The 19,257-nt window shown below is 43.1% G+C and overlaps 1 protein-coding gene across 1 annotated transcript in view; it reads right to left on the bottom strand.

The window, feature by feature from the left end:
• Positions 1-6,611: 6,611 nt before the first annotated feature.
• CEP112 (centrosomal protein 112) overlaps positions 6,612-19,257 on the bottom strand; it is a 3,147,769-nt gene continuing 3,135,123 nt past the window's right edge. The window contains exon 29 of the transcript XR_011305153.1: positions 6,612-6,719. The gene's annotated coding sequence lies outside the window, so the exon portion shown is untranslated. The remainder of the gene's footprint in view (positions 6,720-19,257) is intronic.

Below are 19,257 nucleotides of genomic sequence, written 5' to 3'. Positions count from 1 at the left end.
TCATCGCATCCAGAAGACCGTGGATGATACTGGTTCCAAACAATGCACAGAAATGTATTGTTATCATCTCCGGACAAATCACATGTAGGTGTTTTAATGATTCAAATGGCCTCATTATAATTCTGGCGATAGCCGGGCCGGTAAAAACGACAGGCTGCCGCCAGAGTTGTGTATTTTTTCCGTCAGAAAAAGGTACTCCCCATTCCCATTTGAGTCCCATAGGACTCAATGGGAATAGGAAAGACGTTAGCACCGGCACCATTCGAGTGCTACCGTCAAAGTCTGCAAGTTGGTGCCGTTCCACCCGGCAGGTTAGACCTGGCAGGGGGAAAGGCACCCAGCCCGCAAACTTGTACTCTGCCGGTCCGGTAACAACAGTGCCGGTGAGCCTACCGGCACTGTTGTTACCCAATGACTCTGACTGCCTTACAAAGGCGATAGCGACTCAAACGTTTGTCAATATTGAGACGTTGCCCAATGCGGACCAAAGTAAACTTGACAAAAATGTGTCGCGCCTCAATGTCTGGAAACTTTCTAACCTAGAGTTGTGGGTTTATGAAGCATTCTGACAACAATCCCTTAAATATGTCTTATTTGTCATCGTTTTAATTTGAAGCATCAAAGAATCATTATAATTTCATACAATGTCGATTTCTAAAAAGCATAAAAAAGAATTTGGCCAACTAAGGATTCATTGCTCCCTTTAACACTTCTTTAAGTATTTGCAATACAGTGTTAGTTTCAAATAGCATCATTTTTAAGGAGAAGTACCCCTTCCTGATTTCCCCTTCTGTGTTGAATGACAATATTCTCAAATCACATCTAATTAATGAAAAAGGGGTACCACTTGGTACGCCAAAGCAAGGGCGCCCACGTTTCCCTTCCAGTCTACTTAACCAGGGTTCTAAATGTATGCATTTAATAGCTTTATTTGGCATAAAAACCTTTAGCATAAATTCAATTTAACAGGTATATACATACAAACACAGTAAATTAGATATACATTTGTTATAGCAAAAATGGAGTCAAAACGCATGTCAAGCAATGGAATAAAAACAAAACAAATCCTGGAGTCCTGCTAAAAGTATTTTTACATCTTTATCCAATATCACTTTTAAGACGAGAGCACGCTCGTAGCCTCTTTGTTAAAAACAGTTTCCATATATCTCTGCGTCAATAACCAAGCTGGATGCACATACCCTGCAGATGTAAACGCAACTTTCCAATCAACTGAACACATTAAGAATTGCATAGCTTTCTTAATACAATGAACTCCTTGTGCCTTAAATAGTGGTTTCAAATACAATCTCCTTAAATCCAAAGTAGCAGGACAAATTAGCATGTAATGTATTTGTGTTTTATTAGCAAAACCACGCAGTGGACATAGACCTGATCCCACGATTGACCATGAGCGTGTATACCATGATGTATGAAATATCCCCAGCTTCATTTGTACATACAAAGAGCGCTCATAAGGGGGATGGATTTCCTCCATGAGGCTAGGCGAGTTTCCCATCATTTCACTACATATAAACTCTGAAGCATTCTTCAACAAGGCCCATTCCACTTCCAGCTTTTCCATGGCTTTTCTCCTTGCATTACCTTTAAGATATACTTTTGAAGAATTTTTGCAGTTATGGGGATTATCCCAGAGAGAGCTCTCGCGTCCCACATGTATATAAATGTTTTACATGGGCCAATCAACAGCAGCTCTTTGCCCCCTCCAAAAGTAGAAAATTCGTCAGAGCCTCCCAGTATGTTGACAATCCCAGGGAAGACCCTAGTCTAACCCAATAGAGCATAAGTTTAAGGGCAATCTGGTCAGCTATTAGAAAAACACTGAGGAGCAATAGCACCAGGGAAGTCGGACCACTTATAGGCAGCAAAAGTAACTTTTTCAAAAACGTGTTCTCGATACTTGACAATGGGAGCGATTTAGAGTGACCCCACGGCTCCGACCAATAAAGGGCCACTCGCAGGGCCTGCTTATCATATAACTCCAAAGGCGGCAAAATTGCCCCACTACCATGACTGGAGAAAAAAGAGTGTATTCCAGCACTATAGTTCCCCAGACTAGTCTTGGCCTTAGTAAGTGTATCAGACCAGCCCCCCGACTCATGGAACCTAATTCCCAGGTAGTCAAAAAATGTGACTTCTTCCTGCTTTACAATCTGCCATTATTCTCAGGGGAATATTCTTCACAGAGGAAGGTTTCAAGACCAAAAACTTGTTTTACTTTCCATTAAGTTTCGGACCCATCTCGCTACACTTACTCTCAAAAATAGCCAGCGATGTCTCAAGTCCCCTTGGAGATGTGGCCAAAATGACCAGATCGTCAGCATAAAAGAGTATGGGCCATTTCTTTTTTCGCAATTCTGGGGGCATCGAGAGCGTCCCTTTCTAATGGTGCATCCCTCTATTTGCAGCAACCGGCCTTGATTGCTCCCCCCAACTCTATTGTGCACTGATGCCTCAGATTTTGAATATAATCATTTGATGGAATCAACCAGTTGCGTGGGTACATTATGTTAATGTAATACCTGCCAAAGGATATTTCTCGAGACTGTGTCAAAGGCTGCTTTTAAATCAAGAAAAATGGCTTACAGCCTGTTTTTTTTCCAAAATCACATATTTTTGAATCAATAAAAAGAAAAGAAAGCAATGATCCACAGTGCCTCTGCCGGCACAAAAGCCAGCTCGCGCTCCTGTAATAATCCCAGCTTCATTACTCAGTGTTGTAATCTGGCCAGGGTTATTCTTCCAAATGTTTTGCCGACACAGCCTAATAATGAGATTGGGCGGTAATTCTCTGGAAGATCCCTAAATATACTGTTATGGCCTGCAAACGAAACAGAATGGCAGGAATACATTTTTGTTTATACAATGAAAATTCTAGCTAAAGAGAAAAAATACATATTCCCTGTGCAAATATCCCTCCACTTCTCAAATGTTTATTTAGGATTTGTGTTTCAGGTGCCATGTTTTTAAGCACTATGCTCAAATATTTATATTATTACGCACTACTCCTAAATATTGATATTCAGAGGTATTATCAAGAGGGATTTCCCCGCTTGTCCACGCGAAACACAATTTAGCTCTTTTATTACAAAATTCGATAACTTGTTTTTTTACAGTTGATCATGAGCTGGTTATCAGAGGAAAATGAAAGTAATGTGTTCAGTGCAGAAAGCAAACTTCTCTTCATTTGACCCAACAATATCAGGTCGTCTGTGTAAGAGAGCCATGATATACAGGAATTTCCTATTTTTGGGGTGACCAGTTTATATCATTTAAGATAAACGGCAAAGTTCAACAAATATACATGAAACAAAAAGAGGCTAGAATGCAGAACTGTTTTAGGCCTTGATGAGCATCTGCCATGTTTATTCTGGTGAATTTTAACTTTAGTATTCTCATTTAACCCCATAAAACATCTAAGCCATCTTTGGACTTTTTTTTGTTGGTCATTTTAATAAATAACAATCACGGCAGACCGTGTCAACAGCTGACGAAAAATCAATAAAGGCCACAAAAATTTACAGCATCCCGTTAGCAAGGGCGTTTTACAGAGAAACTGCAAAAAAATATTAAAAATCATAAAATTATGAAAGGTGGAGCAGTGTTTTCTGAAGTCTACTTTTTCTGTACTAAGCACATTTTGTTTCCTTAACCCAATCATGCAAACTAAATAATGTAAGGGAAGCAAAAACTTTGCTAGTGACATCAAGAAAAGTAATCATGGAATGGGGTTAATCTCTTAGGACTTTCTTATATATCGGAATAATGATGACCTCTTGCCTCGATGATGGCATTTCTTCTGTGTTTACGATCTTAATTTAAAAAAGGCCTCAATATTCAAACCGGGGTCAGGAGCCCAATAGTTTTTCATGTTTACTATTTCTCTCTCTGTTTCTTTTATTGAAAAATCAAACTCTTATTGGTTATTTTGAACATCGGTCTAGACACCATCAAAGCAAGGAGAATGCGTTGGCTGAAAAGAAGTTAGAATATCGCAAGACAAGTCTTATTCATAGGCATTATTTGAGTAGTGCCTTTACTGTCCTTTTTATGATCAATTCAATTTAAAAAAACCATTGGATTCCTTTGTCAAAGTAAAATGTAGCATTTTTTCATTTTTGTATTCATTCCTACATAGTAGTCAATTTGTTGGGTACTTCCACCGACCTTTTGATAACGAGGGATCAGTCTCATGTGTGGAAGATGTTAGACATCTGATAGGAGACTGATTACTTCCCCCCCCCCCTCACTTTTCTGTGATGCCCCTATGGGTTCTCACCGTTTTATGTGTCACTGCTGGTTGCTTTTTACACATGCAGCTGCAGAAAGAAAATTACAATATCGGATGGTCTTATATCACTTATTTATTTAGAAATAAATAATTACATAGATGTACAGGAATTCTAAAACTGCTGTAAATCATAAAATATATTCATACAAATCAAATAACGTAGGAGGGCTGGGAAGAGGAGCCAGGTGTAGAGCTGGGGGATGCTCGCCAGACGATTTTACCAGATTGTACCAATCACATGTGGTGATTCAAGGAACACTTCTGTGATTCTGGTGTGACAGGGGGTTAGTGGGCAGTGATTTTACACGCTCCAGTGAAATACACAGTCTAACAACAACAGTTGAAATTCATTGCTTATTTGTACATACCTGTAATTGTCTTTTTTCTCTGCAACACGTTTTAGGTTTGCAAGTCTACAATTAATTGCTTCTGTTCTGTGTCTAAATTGTTTATGAGAGCATCAAAAAAAGATTCCTATGAAAGGCTTTTTTCCATTCGTACACATTTTTACTGTATTAGCCAATTTCTATAAGTTTGTCAAATTCTCTGACATTTTTCTTTCTATGTTTCTAACCTCATTGGTTCGTGTTGTAGCTTCTTTATTTCACGTCTAAGTTGCTTTTTCCTTTCATTGTTTGCAGCATCTCACTTTTGTTTCGTTTTCTCCTGGGTGATGTGAACTGTCTTTGAATGCTGGGTTAAAAGATTTGAGAGGCCCTAATATTAATAATACAAACATAGTGCTGTATGTGTACTGTATCATCAAATGTCAAGAAATTGTCAATTTTCAAAGTTTTCATATAGTTTCTAAAGGCCAATGCATTTTTATGAGACCGATTAATATTTGTTCCCAAAAGAATTTGCATTCAAAGTATGCATTTGGCGACCGGGGCCTAACACAACTTAATTTCCAAGTAGAGAAAAGCAGGGTCGCTAAAAGAAGTGGGCTTCAATTGCAGAGACGTGTCATATCCAAAATGGCTGCACAAAATAAATAAATAATCTTTCATGGATTCTGTGCACTCTCCTAGTGAATTTCCCCAGAATGCCATTCTTCGTTCGCCCAATCAACATAATTAGACCCCAATCTGCAAAGAAGTCCACCCAAGCACAACCCTCATGGTTACTCACTTTCTGTTGCAATTGAACCTAAGGAATGTTTTCTATGTCAAACCCACTTGTTCCTTCAACAGATATTGTAGGGGGATACGTACCTTTCAATTCTCTGCCACATAAAATGGGAGATTGGGGATACTGGGTAGTCCAATTTTTTAAAATCATAGCCAGTTTTGAATAAATATAAGCTGCTCTTTCGAATTCTGCAGGACATATATATTAATCAATAAAACGCTATCATACATGTTAGGCCAACCTTTGTGTTGGACCATTTGGGACTGCAGAAAATCCATAGTCTCCCCCATAAAAGGTCCCATGAAACAAATGATTCACCTCTAGGACCATACCAAGTCGGGGTTGTCCTTTGCTGCCTTGAACAGCTAGCATACAGAATTTAGTGAAACCATTGATATGAAACTGCGAGGGAAGCCAAGTTTCTTAAATTTCGAATGCTTCATGTACACCTAACCAGTAACTAACAGAAGCGTCTTTGACTATCCTTGTATGCCCCCTGAAGTCCCATCGTGCTGCCCCCTCAAGTCCCATCGTGCTGCTTTCATGTTGATGCTTCTTATGAGTGCACGAGTAACACTACAGAATGCCAATGCAAGAAGTAGCAGTCTGCCAATTGTGGACACAGGCCAAATATGATTCCTAAAAAGATTAAGAGGTCCAAGAAAAAGCTTATTGTTTTTGACTTCACGATTGTTCCAGGGCTTTTAGGAACAGAATAAATGAATGATGTGATGAGTCTTTCTTTTTGCACTTGAAAAGCATATTTCCCAATATAAACTCCACATGTATCACCTTCAAAAAATAATTGCACTATCCCATAGTAAGTAGAAATATTATTAAAAAACCAGTGTATTATCCAATCCTAATGAGCACAGTCATCATACATAAATCATACATAAATTACCTGAATTGCAATATTCACAGTATAAAACAAGTATATAAAAAATCAAATCACATCAATAGAAAATACATTCTGATTGTAGTCCTTTTCCAAAAGAAGATAATTCCACCTTTGTCCACTTCAGAAAAGTCACAAGTAGGGCAATATAGTAGCAAAGGTTATTCTTGAATCGATGTCACGGCACCCACATGCCCAGGATGTCTTTCCTAGCTCCTTCCCTTTGCTGGCATGGGCTTATATGATGCTATTGTTGATTTATACCGCACACTGCTGCCATTTGCAAGGTCTCCGGGCGCTCTCATGCCTAACGTTCTTTCTTTTCCCGTGAGCACTATGGGAACTTCATCAAGAGGCAACCGGCATCGTATGGAAAGACAACTACAGAAATGAAAAATAGAGATGGAGGTTTTTTAGACTGCTGTCTATCACTTATATTAATTTGTTTAAAATGATAGGACAGACATCGCATTTGCTGATTATCATACAGAGCAAGCAGGGCGAAATATGGAAGCAGACCTTCAACGAATGGCTGGAGGCCCAGACAATTCACAAGGAGAATAAATACCATCCCACAATAATGCTGCGATAATGAAGATCCCGGAGCGAGCCGGAGTCTTACCATGCGATCTCCTGCAGAAACAATGGAAACACCAAATCATGTGTCAGGAAACCCATTTAGTCATAAAAACAAGTAGATTTGCTTTACTATGGCCCTAAAGCTGTGTGTGATTTAGTTGTGCAACTCCGATCCTGCTCTCGTTGACCTCTGGTTGGGGACAATTATGTCCCATTCCTGCCCGCACACGCAGACACTAATGTTAAACCAATTGGGAGTGTCGTTAGCAACCTTTGTTCCATGTGATTTGGTGTTCGTGTGGCAGGGGATTTATATTGGGCAGATAGGAGTTGGAATCTAGTTAATAAATAGGCCACTTGGTTTCCAGAAGATCTGGTTACAATCCTGTCTTCACTTTTAATCCAACATGTTTGATCCTGACCATGAGACATACGAGCAAACTAGTAGAAATAATACAAATCAGAAAACTGTGCTTGATGAGTACACTATCAGAACTATGGTACCAGCAGTTTAAACCAGAGGACTTCTACTGTGCCAAAAGTTTAGCCATAAGTATAACTGTGCCAGTATAACATTTGTAAATGTGCAGAAGTAAGGCTCAGACACAAAGGTGGCATGGTTTTGGTTATAAACCTTTTCTTACACTGGGGCTGCAACATTCTGCCCCTAGGGCTGCAACATCCTGCCTCCGAGTCACTGATCGTCTGGGAGCTGCATCGGAACGAGGTCAGAAGGACTATTTCAACATGGCCGCCCGGTGTGCTCGTTCTCCTGACCTTGCCCACCAGCCTCCTGGCGTTGGCCACCTGATTGGCTGGGGCCTGTTACATCATCATCCTTAGCCTGGAAGCCGGCAGGCTGGGCCAGTTTGAGTCTGAACAGGTCTCTGCTCTTCGCTCGCTGGCCACTTCCATGAGCTCACAGTCGTCCGGAGGCCTACAATACCGTTGTCCCGGTTAGGCTCCTCGCTCACTCCATGGCACCTTGGCAGCTTGACCTTGTTCTGGGCTCCAGCTAATTTCCCCTGTGATTCCACCTATAAGTGCCCATCCCGGAGTGTGCCTTCACTAGCCTTTCACCTCGCTGCATGCAATATCTCTTGTATTCCCTGTCTTCAATTCAGAGGCCGCGGTGCTCGCCTACGCAACTTCCCCCTTTGATTCAGCGCCTTTGGCTCTCAGCTCATTCCTCCCTCTGGTCCTACAGCCGGTCCTTTGCGTCTACTGGTCCTTGCACGCCTGCATAGCACTAGGTCCTGCTTTTTTTACTCAGCATGCGCCGAACCTCACCGCTGCCTCAGGTCCCAGGTTTCTTCCTTCATATGGTTCTTGCTTCCTGCCTTCACCGAAAACCTGACTTTTCCAAGACTTTTCTTACCATAATGTGTAATCGGTACTCACTCTGCTTTCGAATGGTCTGCACTGATCCCATCGCGATTCTGTTCTGCTTCCTGACAATGTCCTGCATTGTTTAATCTTGTAGCCTCTAGCCATTCTCGCAAAGGCAACTCGATGCGTTCTGAATTCTATGATTATGCTCTGAACCTAGTCCTTTTCACCAGTATCTTGAAAATCAATTTAGGATTTGTTTGCATGCTGTGACTGTGTTTAAAGGTTAGGCCTTTCACTTGTATTTTTACCTTACCCTTCAGTGTATTTTAGATGTCAATTCTATGCTTATTTTCTCACCTTTAGTTAAAATCGAATCTTCTATCAATTATTGCTGACTGTGCTTATAAGACTGATCTCTGCTAGCATGTTGGATTGTTGTCTATGCTTATCTGCTATTTTAAATGTGCTCTAAAATGTCTGCTCTTCACTAGCCTGTAGAAAAAATCATATCTGCCTATCTGCTAATTCTTGCAGTGTTTTTAAAAATGTTCCAAAAGTCTGCTTTTCACTATATGTAGGAAAAATGTAATCTGCCTATCTGCTAATTCCTGCTGTTTTTAAAGGTCTGCTAGGCCACCTGGTGAGTTTGCAGTGCTTTGTGCAGTTCTCTCTACTCTCCTATCTTGCTGTGTTCTCCCTCCTTCCATGGTGCTCTCTATCTCTCCTATTTATACCAATTGCTACACTATCACCTCTCCTACCTCCCTCTCGAAATCTGCAAGGACAAAGCTTAAAAAGGATCTCCTGGTCTCCAAATCATGCCTACCAATTTGCCAACACCTACATCAAAGTTTCTCCAGACAAACTGTCACTGATATCCTCTTTGTCGCCCCCTCCCCGGCCCTATGGACTCCACATATGGACTCTGACCTCTCTCCTTTCTCCTCCTCTCCCATTAATGGATGCACCAGATGGAAAGTATTTTTGGCTGGCTTTTCATCCTCTAGGTGCATCATTAATGTCTATCGCAATGGCACTGTCATGGCCAAGTGCTCTCAGGCCAACCTTCTCCTTATCAACTTCCTTCCTTCCCCTGCCACTCCTCCTTCCCCGCCACATGTTTCCTTCCTTCCTTCCTTCCTTCCTTCCTTCCTTCCTTCCTTCCTTCCTTCCTTCCTTCCTTCCTTCCTTCCTTCCTTCCTTCCTTCCTTCCTTCCTTCCTTCCTTCCTTCCTTCCTTCCTTCCTTCCTTCCTTCCTTCCTTCCTTCCTTCCTTCCTTCCTTCCTTCCTTCCCTCCTTCCCTCCTTCCTTCCTTCCTTCCTTCCCCCCACCACTCCTCCTGTATTCATCCCCATTACCCCAATTACACCCCTTACCCCCTCTCCCTCTCCGGCCGGCATACCAGGTCCCTGTACACCTCAGCGGAATACCTTCAAAGGTGGTAACCAGCTCCAACTAGCTAACCTCAACTCTTCCGATATCTTTCTCGTTCTCGAAGACTTTGACCTCGATTTTCTCACACTCACTGAGATGTGGTTCACTGCCAGCTCTGTCACTGCCTTTGACACACTCCTCCCTGAGGGTTACAAAACTCTCTCCAAGCCTAGGCCTAATTGGGCTGGGGGTATAGTGGGCTTGTTCTTCCCTGATTCGATCCCTGCAACTATCATTCCCACTTAACCTTACTCTCCTTTTATTGGCCTTTAAAGGCCTACTGGCAGCTATTCTAGGGGAGACAGCTGATGACATTTGGAGACGACAGTGTATGCGAGTGTAACTGCACAGAACACGACACATGACAGAGCGTGATTTAATAATTGCAGAGCAGACATATGGAGTGTGCTTAGAGAATGGTATCCTGACACATGAGACATGGGTGCGATTATGACTAGGAAAATGGGAGAAGACGAAGATCTTGTTGCTTTTATTCAGGAGTTTCAAGAAAGTTGGCGTCTCAAGACGAGAAAACCGTGGGATAAAACAGTGGCAATATTCTATCATATTTTATGTCAGGTCTGGTTTACCCGATCCAGTGCAGCGGCAGATGCAAAAAAACAAGAAGGGATGAAACCAAACCATGCCCAAAAATACAGCTTACTATTGTACATCATTGCCGATTATTACAAGAGAAAAATAAGAAGAAAGCTGAGAATAGAAAGCAAGAGGAAGCAAAGTTAGTTCCAAAGAAATTGTCAAAATTCGCAATAGAAGGAGCACTATTGGCAATTGGTGAAGGCGTGAACACACACAAAGCACAATCAGTGCAACAAAGCAATGTGTTGCCCCCTATGGATCAGAGTGGGTACAACATTTGGCCAAGAGGTAGAGGGAATGCACCTAGATGGTGAGGAGGATTTCAAAACCCTCAAGGTGGAGGAGAATGTAATGGGAGACAGCCACAACAATGCTGGAATTGTGGGAGAACAGGACATATAGCTGGAAAATGAAGAGGTAGAGGAGGAGGCATGCAACAGAACTGGCAAGATCCAGGAGGGGGCTGGGCTATTCTCCATAGTACAATACAGAACCACAGGAACATTATGCCCAAGATCACATGCAGTATCAGACAAATGTGCCACAAATACAGCAAGCACAGCAGATCCCATAGCAATTGCGGGCTCCAAAGGGCAACCAAAGCAAGCATCCATGCAGACACAAGCACAGGAGCCACAGTACACACTGGTGCAACAAGCAATGGTTCCACAATGGAAAACAAACACAGGAGCTCCACAGACTACCAGACCCGGGATAGGGAGCGTAACAGTAGTGGGAGGGAATGTGTTTACGGGTACAGGTATACATTTATATCCATAATAGGAAGGCCCACACAGTGATTTAATGTGTTCAGTACAAGCTGTGACACCAGACCCACAAGAGGAACCAAGGGTCAGGGTGATGATAGGAGGCAAAACATTTTCACGGGAGCAACTTGTTTCTGTGTTTGAGAGGGAAAATACCAAATGTTTGGGATCGCCATGAATGCACAGGGGGTCTCTGGTGCCACAAGTTTGGTTCCTTTTACTGACGAATTACCACGTTCTATAGGTGAACATTATGTGTCGATGCTACTACCATACTCTCAGCGACACCAGTTAACATATTAGGATGTGCCCTGATGACAAAATTAAACATGACAATATTAATGACAAAGGAAAAGTGTGTTTGACTCCAGGTATACATTACATGAATGTGAGAGAGTTTATATGAGCCTTTACAGGCCAAAGAGCATTACGAGGGGTCCCTTTAGAACCAAAGATTATTATGTATGAAGTAAATGTTTTGTTGACATGGCTTAATATTGAGAATACCTGATTAATTTTTATTTAGACCAGAAATAGCAATGGATGATGAGGATGGGCAGGTTATTGGAATAGAGCTAGAGGCATTAGCGGTAAATCAAGAAAGGGTGGTTGTTCGTGAGACGGATGATGAGGGAAGAGCATGGGGAACGGTGATAGCTCTCAAGGAAGGATACAGATTGACAAATTTGACAAATGAAGGCTTGTTGAGGGATGAATATTCAGACAATGAATTAGTCTTTTTCACTAGTCTTACTTATTGGATGAAAATTGAGAATGGGGAAATACCACAGAGAATGGCATTGGTAAAAAAAGAAACCATCATTTTTCCAGGAAGACTTAGAGAAGGTGTCAAGTATCTCATGAACCAACAATCCCTGTGATGTGGGTCTATTTAGTGGAGCAAGAGCAGTGAAGATCAGGCTTAAACCAGGAGTATGTCTGCCATGTGCAGAACAGTATCCCATGTCTAGAGAAGCAGATGAAGGCATATTTGAGACCATTTCTGCTTTGATAAAGCAAGAAATATTAGTACCATCAGAGTCCCCATATAATACGCCTGTGTACCCAGTGAAGAAATCAACTGGGGGTTTGTGGCGATTCATTCACGACCTCTGCCCCTTAAACAATAGCGTTGAAGCAGAATTTACTCTGGTTCTGAGCCCCGCTACAATATTATAACGTCTTTTATCTAGCACTCCATAGTCGCCATTTTGGAGGAACCCAAATGTACATTGACTTCACAAAGAGGATCTGGATACGAAGTGATTATTTCAAATCCAGCAATTAAAATTGTTAGATGCAGCCAGCGGCATTCATAGCAGAACCAGTAGGAAAGGATGACTATGTACACGACTGCACAATGTATACTGAATTTTATGATGAATTTGAAGTAGTAACGAGTGCGACATTGCCTTCACATTGTTCAGCGCAGGCTGCAGAATTAGTGGCGCTTATCATCGCTCTTCAGAGATTTGAAGATGAGGAAGTGATGGTGTGTTCAGACTCCGCGTATGTGACAACAACCGTACATGCAGGGTTGTCACTTTGGAAGAGGAGGGGTTCCCTCTGTGCAGACAGCACTCCAGTGCAACATGTGTCTCTATTGAGCAAGTTCATTAAAGTACTAAAGCTCCTATTGGCTCTCGCCGTGGTACAATGTGCAGCCAATACTAAATGTGCTGACCTAATTTCTCCCAGAAATGAAGCCGCAGGCAAAAAGGCAATATTTTCCAAATATTTCAGATTTTGAATTAGAGGATGTTAAGCAAGGATCAGAGTGATGCATGCTGATGCAAGAAGGATTTAATATTTTATCCATTGTGCAGTTAATTGAGCTGCAAGCTCGAGCTCCACAGGAAAAACAAGATCTATGGAGAAGACGGGGGCGTTCTCTATCCCCCACTGAGGCTATAAGGAGACTTGATAGCAATGGAAAGCCAGTTAAGTCTCTAGCATTATTGAAGGTGGCATTGTAATAGCTTCACTATCCTGCGCACACCACCAGATAGAGTCTTGCTACAACAATCGCAGAAGACTGGTTCACACCAAATGCATTAGAACATGTGACACAGTTTATTGTAAATTGCATTGTGTGCCAGACATTTACAGCAGGGCGCACCTTGCAAGCAGTGAGAGCAGCAATCCCTAGGCCCAATGGTCCATTTCAGCATCTACATATAGATTATTTGGACATGTTGCAAGTATGCAACGGGTATAGATGCATGCTGGTAGTAGTATGTCCCTATTCCAGATAGATCAAGGCAGGTCCATGCATGTACCCCGATGCCACATGCACTGCTATGTTTCTCGTGCATGAGGTATTTCCTAGATGGGGTGTGTGCAAAGTTCTGCGGTCTGATAATGGCCTGAATTTTGTAAACAAATTATTTGAACAGATAGTTCTTTTATTAGGTTAAAAAATATGCTTACCTCTGCCTATCATCCACAGCGAATGGTGTTTGTGAGAGGTTAAACAGGCTTCTCAAAGAGATTGTAGCTCAAATAAAAATGACTCTAAAGAAGGGTTGGCTACATTGCCTTCCCCTTGCTCTATTTGCCCTGAAAATTCAGCCTGGCTCAGATCACCACCTAAATCCTCATGTGTTTGTGACTGGGCGCTGCATGTGCTCCTCGAACTAGAGTGAAAACTGATACCCACAGTGTAGCAAAAACATTAGGTGATGAGATGCATGATTATTTAACAAGTGACTGCTAGTGTTTCCTTTATTTCGCAACAGATCAATAATAGCAGGGAAGGGTCAAAGAAGATTGAGGAAGACAACCAACTGATTTTATAGACTCACTTAAGCAGCCTAGTCTATACCCAGGGGACCAAGTACTTATTAAGAGTTGTTAGAACTCACAACAAGCCCCATTTTGAGGGACCATACCGAGTACAGGAGGTCACCCCTACTGCTGTGAACTTACAAGGGAGGAGAGCCTGGCTGCACTTGAACGACGTGAAACTCTACAAAGGAGAGACCCTGACCCCTCCGGCATCGGGTGACACTGAAGCCAAGAGAAGAAGTTCTGCATATGCTGACCAGATCAGCTACCAAGGGCAGGGATAAAGACTCAATGGATTGAAAAAGACTCTGGAACAAATTGACTTTTCCTAAGTCTAATAGGGAATACATGGACTTGCTGTAGTTCCAGAACTTTCTCAGTTGAACTAAAAGTAGATTGAACATTAAAGGACACGATACAAAAATTGCACAACACATTTTCTGTTGCTTGATATGTTGCACACATTGTTGCATGTTGATTTTGTTTAATACTCTGAACACATCCAACTCTAGTACAACGAAACGTGGATGTTTTTGTATTTTTTGGAAATCCTAAAAACAGTCCTATCTTTCGCAGAGTTATTATTGCTATAAAATGCTATGCTATGCTACTAAATTAGCCATCTGCGCCTAGATGCAGTTCTGCGCCAGGTTCCCTTGTGCATATGCGCTATATAAATACAAAAATAAAAAACCAAATCATAATAATCCAGTTCCTGTTTTCCTGTTATAAAAAGTACATATTTGAAAATGGACTAAAGGAGTCGGTGTTGAGTCGAAGGAGTGACTGGAGTGTAGCCCTGCAGTCTGTTTACACTGTCTCTATCCTGTGGGCGTATCTGCGTGCACTGCGTGATTCCCCCGCGGAGCGGGCGCGGAGTCGGTGTTGAATTGAAGGAGTCCAAGGAAGTCTAAGGAAGTTCAAGGAGAACGCTCCTGTTTATGCGGCAATGAAAGTCGTTCATGCAGCCAAAACCCGTGCCCAGCGGCGTCTGGAGGCAGAGGCGCCTTTGACACCAGCATCCACGGCGTGTGTTTCCCCTCCTGTCCACGTTTGTTCCACCGGCCAGGACTGTGCCCTTACTACTGGCGAGCCGGCAGTTTCCTTGGATATCGCTGAACTCTCGGATGAGTCCCAAGTAAGTGACATGAACGGTTGTGACTTAACACCAAGAGTTGCATCTAGTGGCGGGATGGCCGGTGTGGTGGATTATTTCGACAACAACGATGATAACAATACCGGAAATGTCTCTTCAAACCCCCTTATACCGGTTTGTCCCCCGCTGTCCACTGTGGCCGTAAATAAGGTCGTGCTTATGGGCAGCGCACTGTCTGAAATGGCACTTTCAGAGAGGAGTGAGAATCCTGTGAGCGATGAGGTGGCTGTTCACAGTAATAGTGTTGTAATGCCACTGTCAGACTGCAGGCACGATGCTATGGAATTCACTGAACCCGTCGCGGGAAACTTTCCTGTTATAGTGACCGGTACGAGTGAAACGTGTAACGTACCTTGTCACCCGGACTCTTCTCCCTCAGTGACTGGCTGTAACAATGGACTTTGTTCGTCTAAAAACATTGTTAAAAGAACTTCTGTCGGCTGTGACATACCTCATGGGCGATTCTTCAATGCAACATCTACAATGGGATCTGTAGGTGAAGCCGCAGGCACAGACTGTCACTGTGCCTCCGCTTGCGGCTCCATATGTGAAGACGACGATGTAGTCTTCAAATGCACCGACAATCTTGAGCTAGATAGACAAACAAACCTAGCGGCTGAACCCTGGATGCCTCTGCCAAGGGTTCTTGAGTCCCCTCGGATTAACGCTGGTGCAGCCGATTTGGCTCGCAGAATTTCACTTGAGGTTGTGAACAAATTGCTGGCCGACCTCACCCGTATTAACAAGCAAAGAACACGGAAAGGCGATACAGGATCAACGATGGACAGTCCACTGACCGCAGATCCACTGCCCAGTGTTTTGCCCGTTGAAAAGGCGTCCTCGCCTACTTTTGTAGCACAGAAATTGTACAGCGCTCGCTGTCTTGCCAAACGCAGAAGAATGGACGAAAGCATTTCACCTAGTCTCAGATGCTCCCAAAATAAAAAAGCAAAAAGTTTGCATCAGAATGATCAATCTAATGCAATTAATTCAATGGAAGCACTGCAACGCGAACAAAGCGAGAGCGAAATATCTGTGTCAGTAAACGAAAGAAGAGCTACAGCAGGTGTCCCTTGACTCCTCGCTTATGGAACGACCTTTTCCTAAAATCAGACGACGGGTCTCTCACAAAAAAAGACGTGCGCGCTGTGGTGAATCTGAACATGCCGAACCAAGAACTGCTCAATCTCCCCAAGACTTACAGGCGCTAATTATGTCATCCATGTGTCTGTCTATTGCACTGTTCCTTAAAATGTATGAGCATCTTAATGATAACCTGAAAGAAATGGCCTCGGCTGTACACACACTGACATAAAATATGTGTACAATCGATCAAGAGTCTCTTTCTTGTAAGGTGGCTCTGCATGAGCTACAGATGAAGACTGATGTCCCTTTCACAGCTCTGTTGGACAATGTAAAGAACGCCAATATAGACAAAAAACTGGTAGCCGAGGTTGCTAAAGAAGCTCTGAACATATTTCGAAAAGACCCTACACTGAACGGATTATCAACTGCCTCCAAGTGTCAGAAGTGTAGCCTGGTCTTAGCCTCAGACACCCCTTGGTCAAGTTCCAGTTTAGATCACAACAAGTTTCCCAATATCCCGCAACCTGTCGATCCTTTGCCACTTACAAACAAAAACCTGGATCCCACGAAATGCACCCTCGGCCTACAGCCCTCTTAGCTCCTCCACTGATACAGGCTGGGTCGGTTGTTCCAATTGGCAGCGTTGAAGACAACCTGATTGTCAATACCTCGGAAAGGGTTCCTGATTCCACAGTAAAAAGTAGTTTCGCAAAAGCTGTTATAGAAGCTCAAGACGCGTCGAACCCAGCTCTATTAAACCCTCAAACACCGTCATCTTCCACAAGCATGTCCGGCCAGGAGCTGGGTCCTGCAGCTCCATCTAGAGCTTTGTTGGACGCCGCCAAACTTCCGGCTGTGGTATATGACATCTTTAAGAATCCGTCTGAAGCACTGAAAACTAATAAAAGTAGTGAACTCGTTGTCAGTGGCTCAAGTAAGAAAACGAAAAACTTAACAGCACGGAAAGCGAAGAGAGCTGCTACAAATTCACGCACATTTCTACGCAATCTGAAAACTGTGAATGTCACAGTAACCAGTATACTATCCAAAGATAAACCAACTGAAAAAATGCTGTTGGCGAAAGTCTCCAAGGAGTTACCAATAGACTTAGAAGCCTCCGACACGTGCATCAGTGATGACTCCGATTCGCTACTGAATGTATCAACTTATGAAGATGTGGAGATACTCTGTAATGCCTCTGGTGCATCTACGTCGCCAGCACCTGGTCCAGCGGTATTGGCGTCAGTGGCTGCTGAGGTTGCATCTGTGAAGTCCTCTGTATCTAACACAGTGAAGATGGCCTGTGCCGATACAGCGAAGACGGCCCCATCTGGCAAGTTGTCTTTGTCTACAGTATCAGCTGTAGTGGTGCCTGTCGTATCTGCGGAGACAATGCTGAGTCAAGCCTTGCCACCGAGCACGCCACTGAATAAAAAACAATCGGCTGTTGCCTCGGTCCCAGACATTGTCATGAAACCCATCATCGCTGCAATGGGCCTAACCCTGGTAGAAGCCAATCAAGCCCACGACCAAAAAAGTCCGATGAGAGTATGCCAAATGATCGAACCGCAGTGTGCCCGTATTACTGGAAATGCGGACTCCTGCCCTAAATTTTTAACTCTGGCGGAGAAACGTAAATTGTTGGAAGCCAAATGTAACATCTCCCGTGAGCTACAAGGTACCAGTAAACCTGTCTCTAATCAGGGCAGTAGGGCTTTGCTGGCTGAGTCAAATACTCCCATGGTGCCTTCCTTGAAAAGCCCCTCTAGGGTCAGCATTCCTGAAAGCGATGTTCCTGCCTGGTCCCGTAATCTTAAAGAGCATCTGATCAGACAGGGCCCTGTCAAAAGAAACGTTCGATCCGGAGAGAAAAAGACGTGATCTTCAAGGAGCAATCCTCAGCAAGGTCTTCACCGCCTTCTACTGGAACGTATTGTATCCTCGGACGACTTAATTTTAAATCGTCATAATGTAATTTGGCTTGGTCACCTGATACCAAGTCTGTGAGCAATCGCCTCTGAGGACCTTACAATCGTCGAATTCTTCAGCGGAAAATAAAATGATGCTGTAATTTTACACTTGCAGTCAAAACTGATTGCTGATGCTCTACTAGATGCTGGCCCAGTGCTGATGTCATTAGGGTTCGACATTTTAAGGGTTGACCCTAGCGTGTGGATGTCGACCACAAAAGAAGAGAACAACAAGACAATCGAGCCAGAGGCAAACTATGAATGCCATCCAAAGCCAGAATCGAGGCCGACAGTTCCAACGACAAAGGCCCCAATAATGGACCTTCCATTGACGGAAGATTGTGTAGCGCTGCTTCCTGAGGAGGAACCAATAAGGATTACAATTAGGGGAACCCAGAATCTACCTATGGCCGATGGCTCACCTGCCGTTCACCCACTACACAGTGTGTCCGATTGGTCCTGGCTCGCCGCCTCCATAAATAAAGTATCAAACACCTAATGCCAGGACGTGGAGCCAAGAAGCATTAGCATATTTGCATCTTGGAACACTCGAGGATTTCGCCATTTGTTCAATGTCCCTTGGGCAAAAAACTTGGATCTAATTTGGCTACAAGAGACATAGCTAAGCAAATCACCGTTAATTGAAGGATTTGAAATTGCCTTCAATCCAGCGATATGCCAAGCTAAGGGAAGACCTATGGCCGGTTTATTGACGGCTGTCAGAAAGGCATCGGGGTTTAGGATAACTGAATCAGCTAATGTGTCGCCTTATATTCAGCTAACCACAATATGTGGTCCCCAACGAGTGAACTGTAAGATTGATAAACTATGCATCATCAACGTCTACTGGAACCATCAAGCAAAAGAAGCCACTGAGTTCGTAGACATAGTATCAATAACAATTGATGAACTACTCGAAAAGCCTCAGCCGCCCGATTTGATCTTATGTGGTGACTTAAACCTCTTATGTCTGAGTGAGAAAAGTCATCTAACGCCTAAAGCATCTCAATGGTGCACAGAAATGAAAGCTCGAGGAATGCATATGCAAAATGGAAACACGGTGGGAGACATTCCAGCTAAGCCCACCTGGAGAAGGCTAAATCAAACCTCAATTTTAGATTATATATTCGTCAGCGAAAACATTCATAGGAGAATACTTCACTTGGATATACTTGAAATGTCGCATAGTGATCACGAAATGGTACAGC

This window comes from Ambystoma mexicanum, chromosome 3q, assembly GCF_040938575.1.
Source record: "Ambystoma mexicanum isolate Mex_15411 chromosome 3q, UKY_AmexF1_1, whole genome shotgun sequence".
In the NCBI taxonomy this organism is placed as follows: Eukaryota; Metazoa; Chordata; class Amphibia; order Caudata; family Ambystomatidae; genus Ambystoma; species Ambystoma mexicanum.
This window is presented reverse-complemented; position numbering and strand designations above follow the sequence as displayed.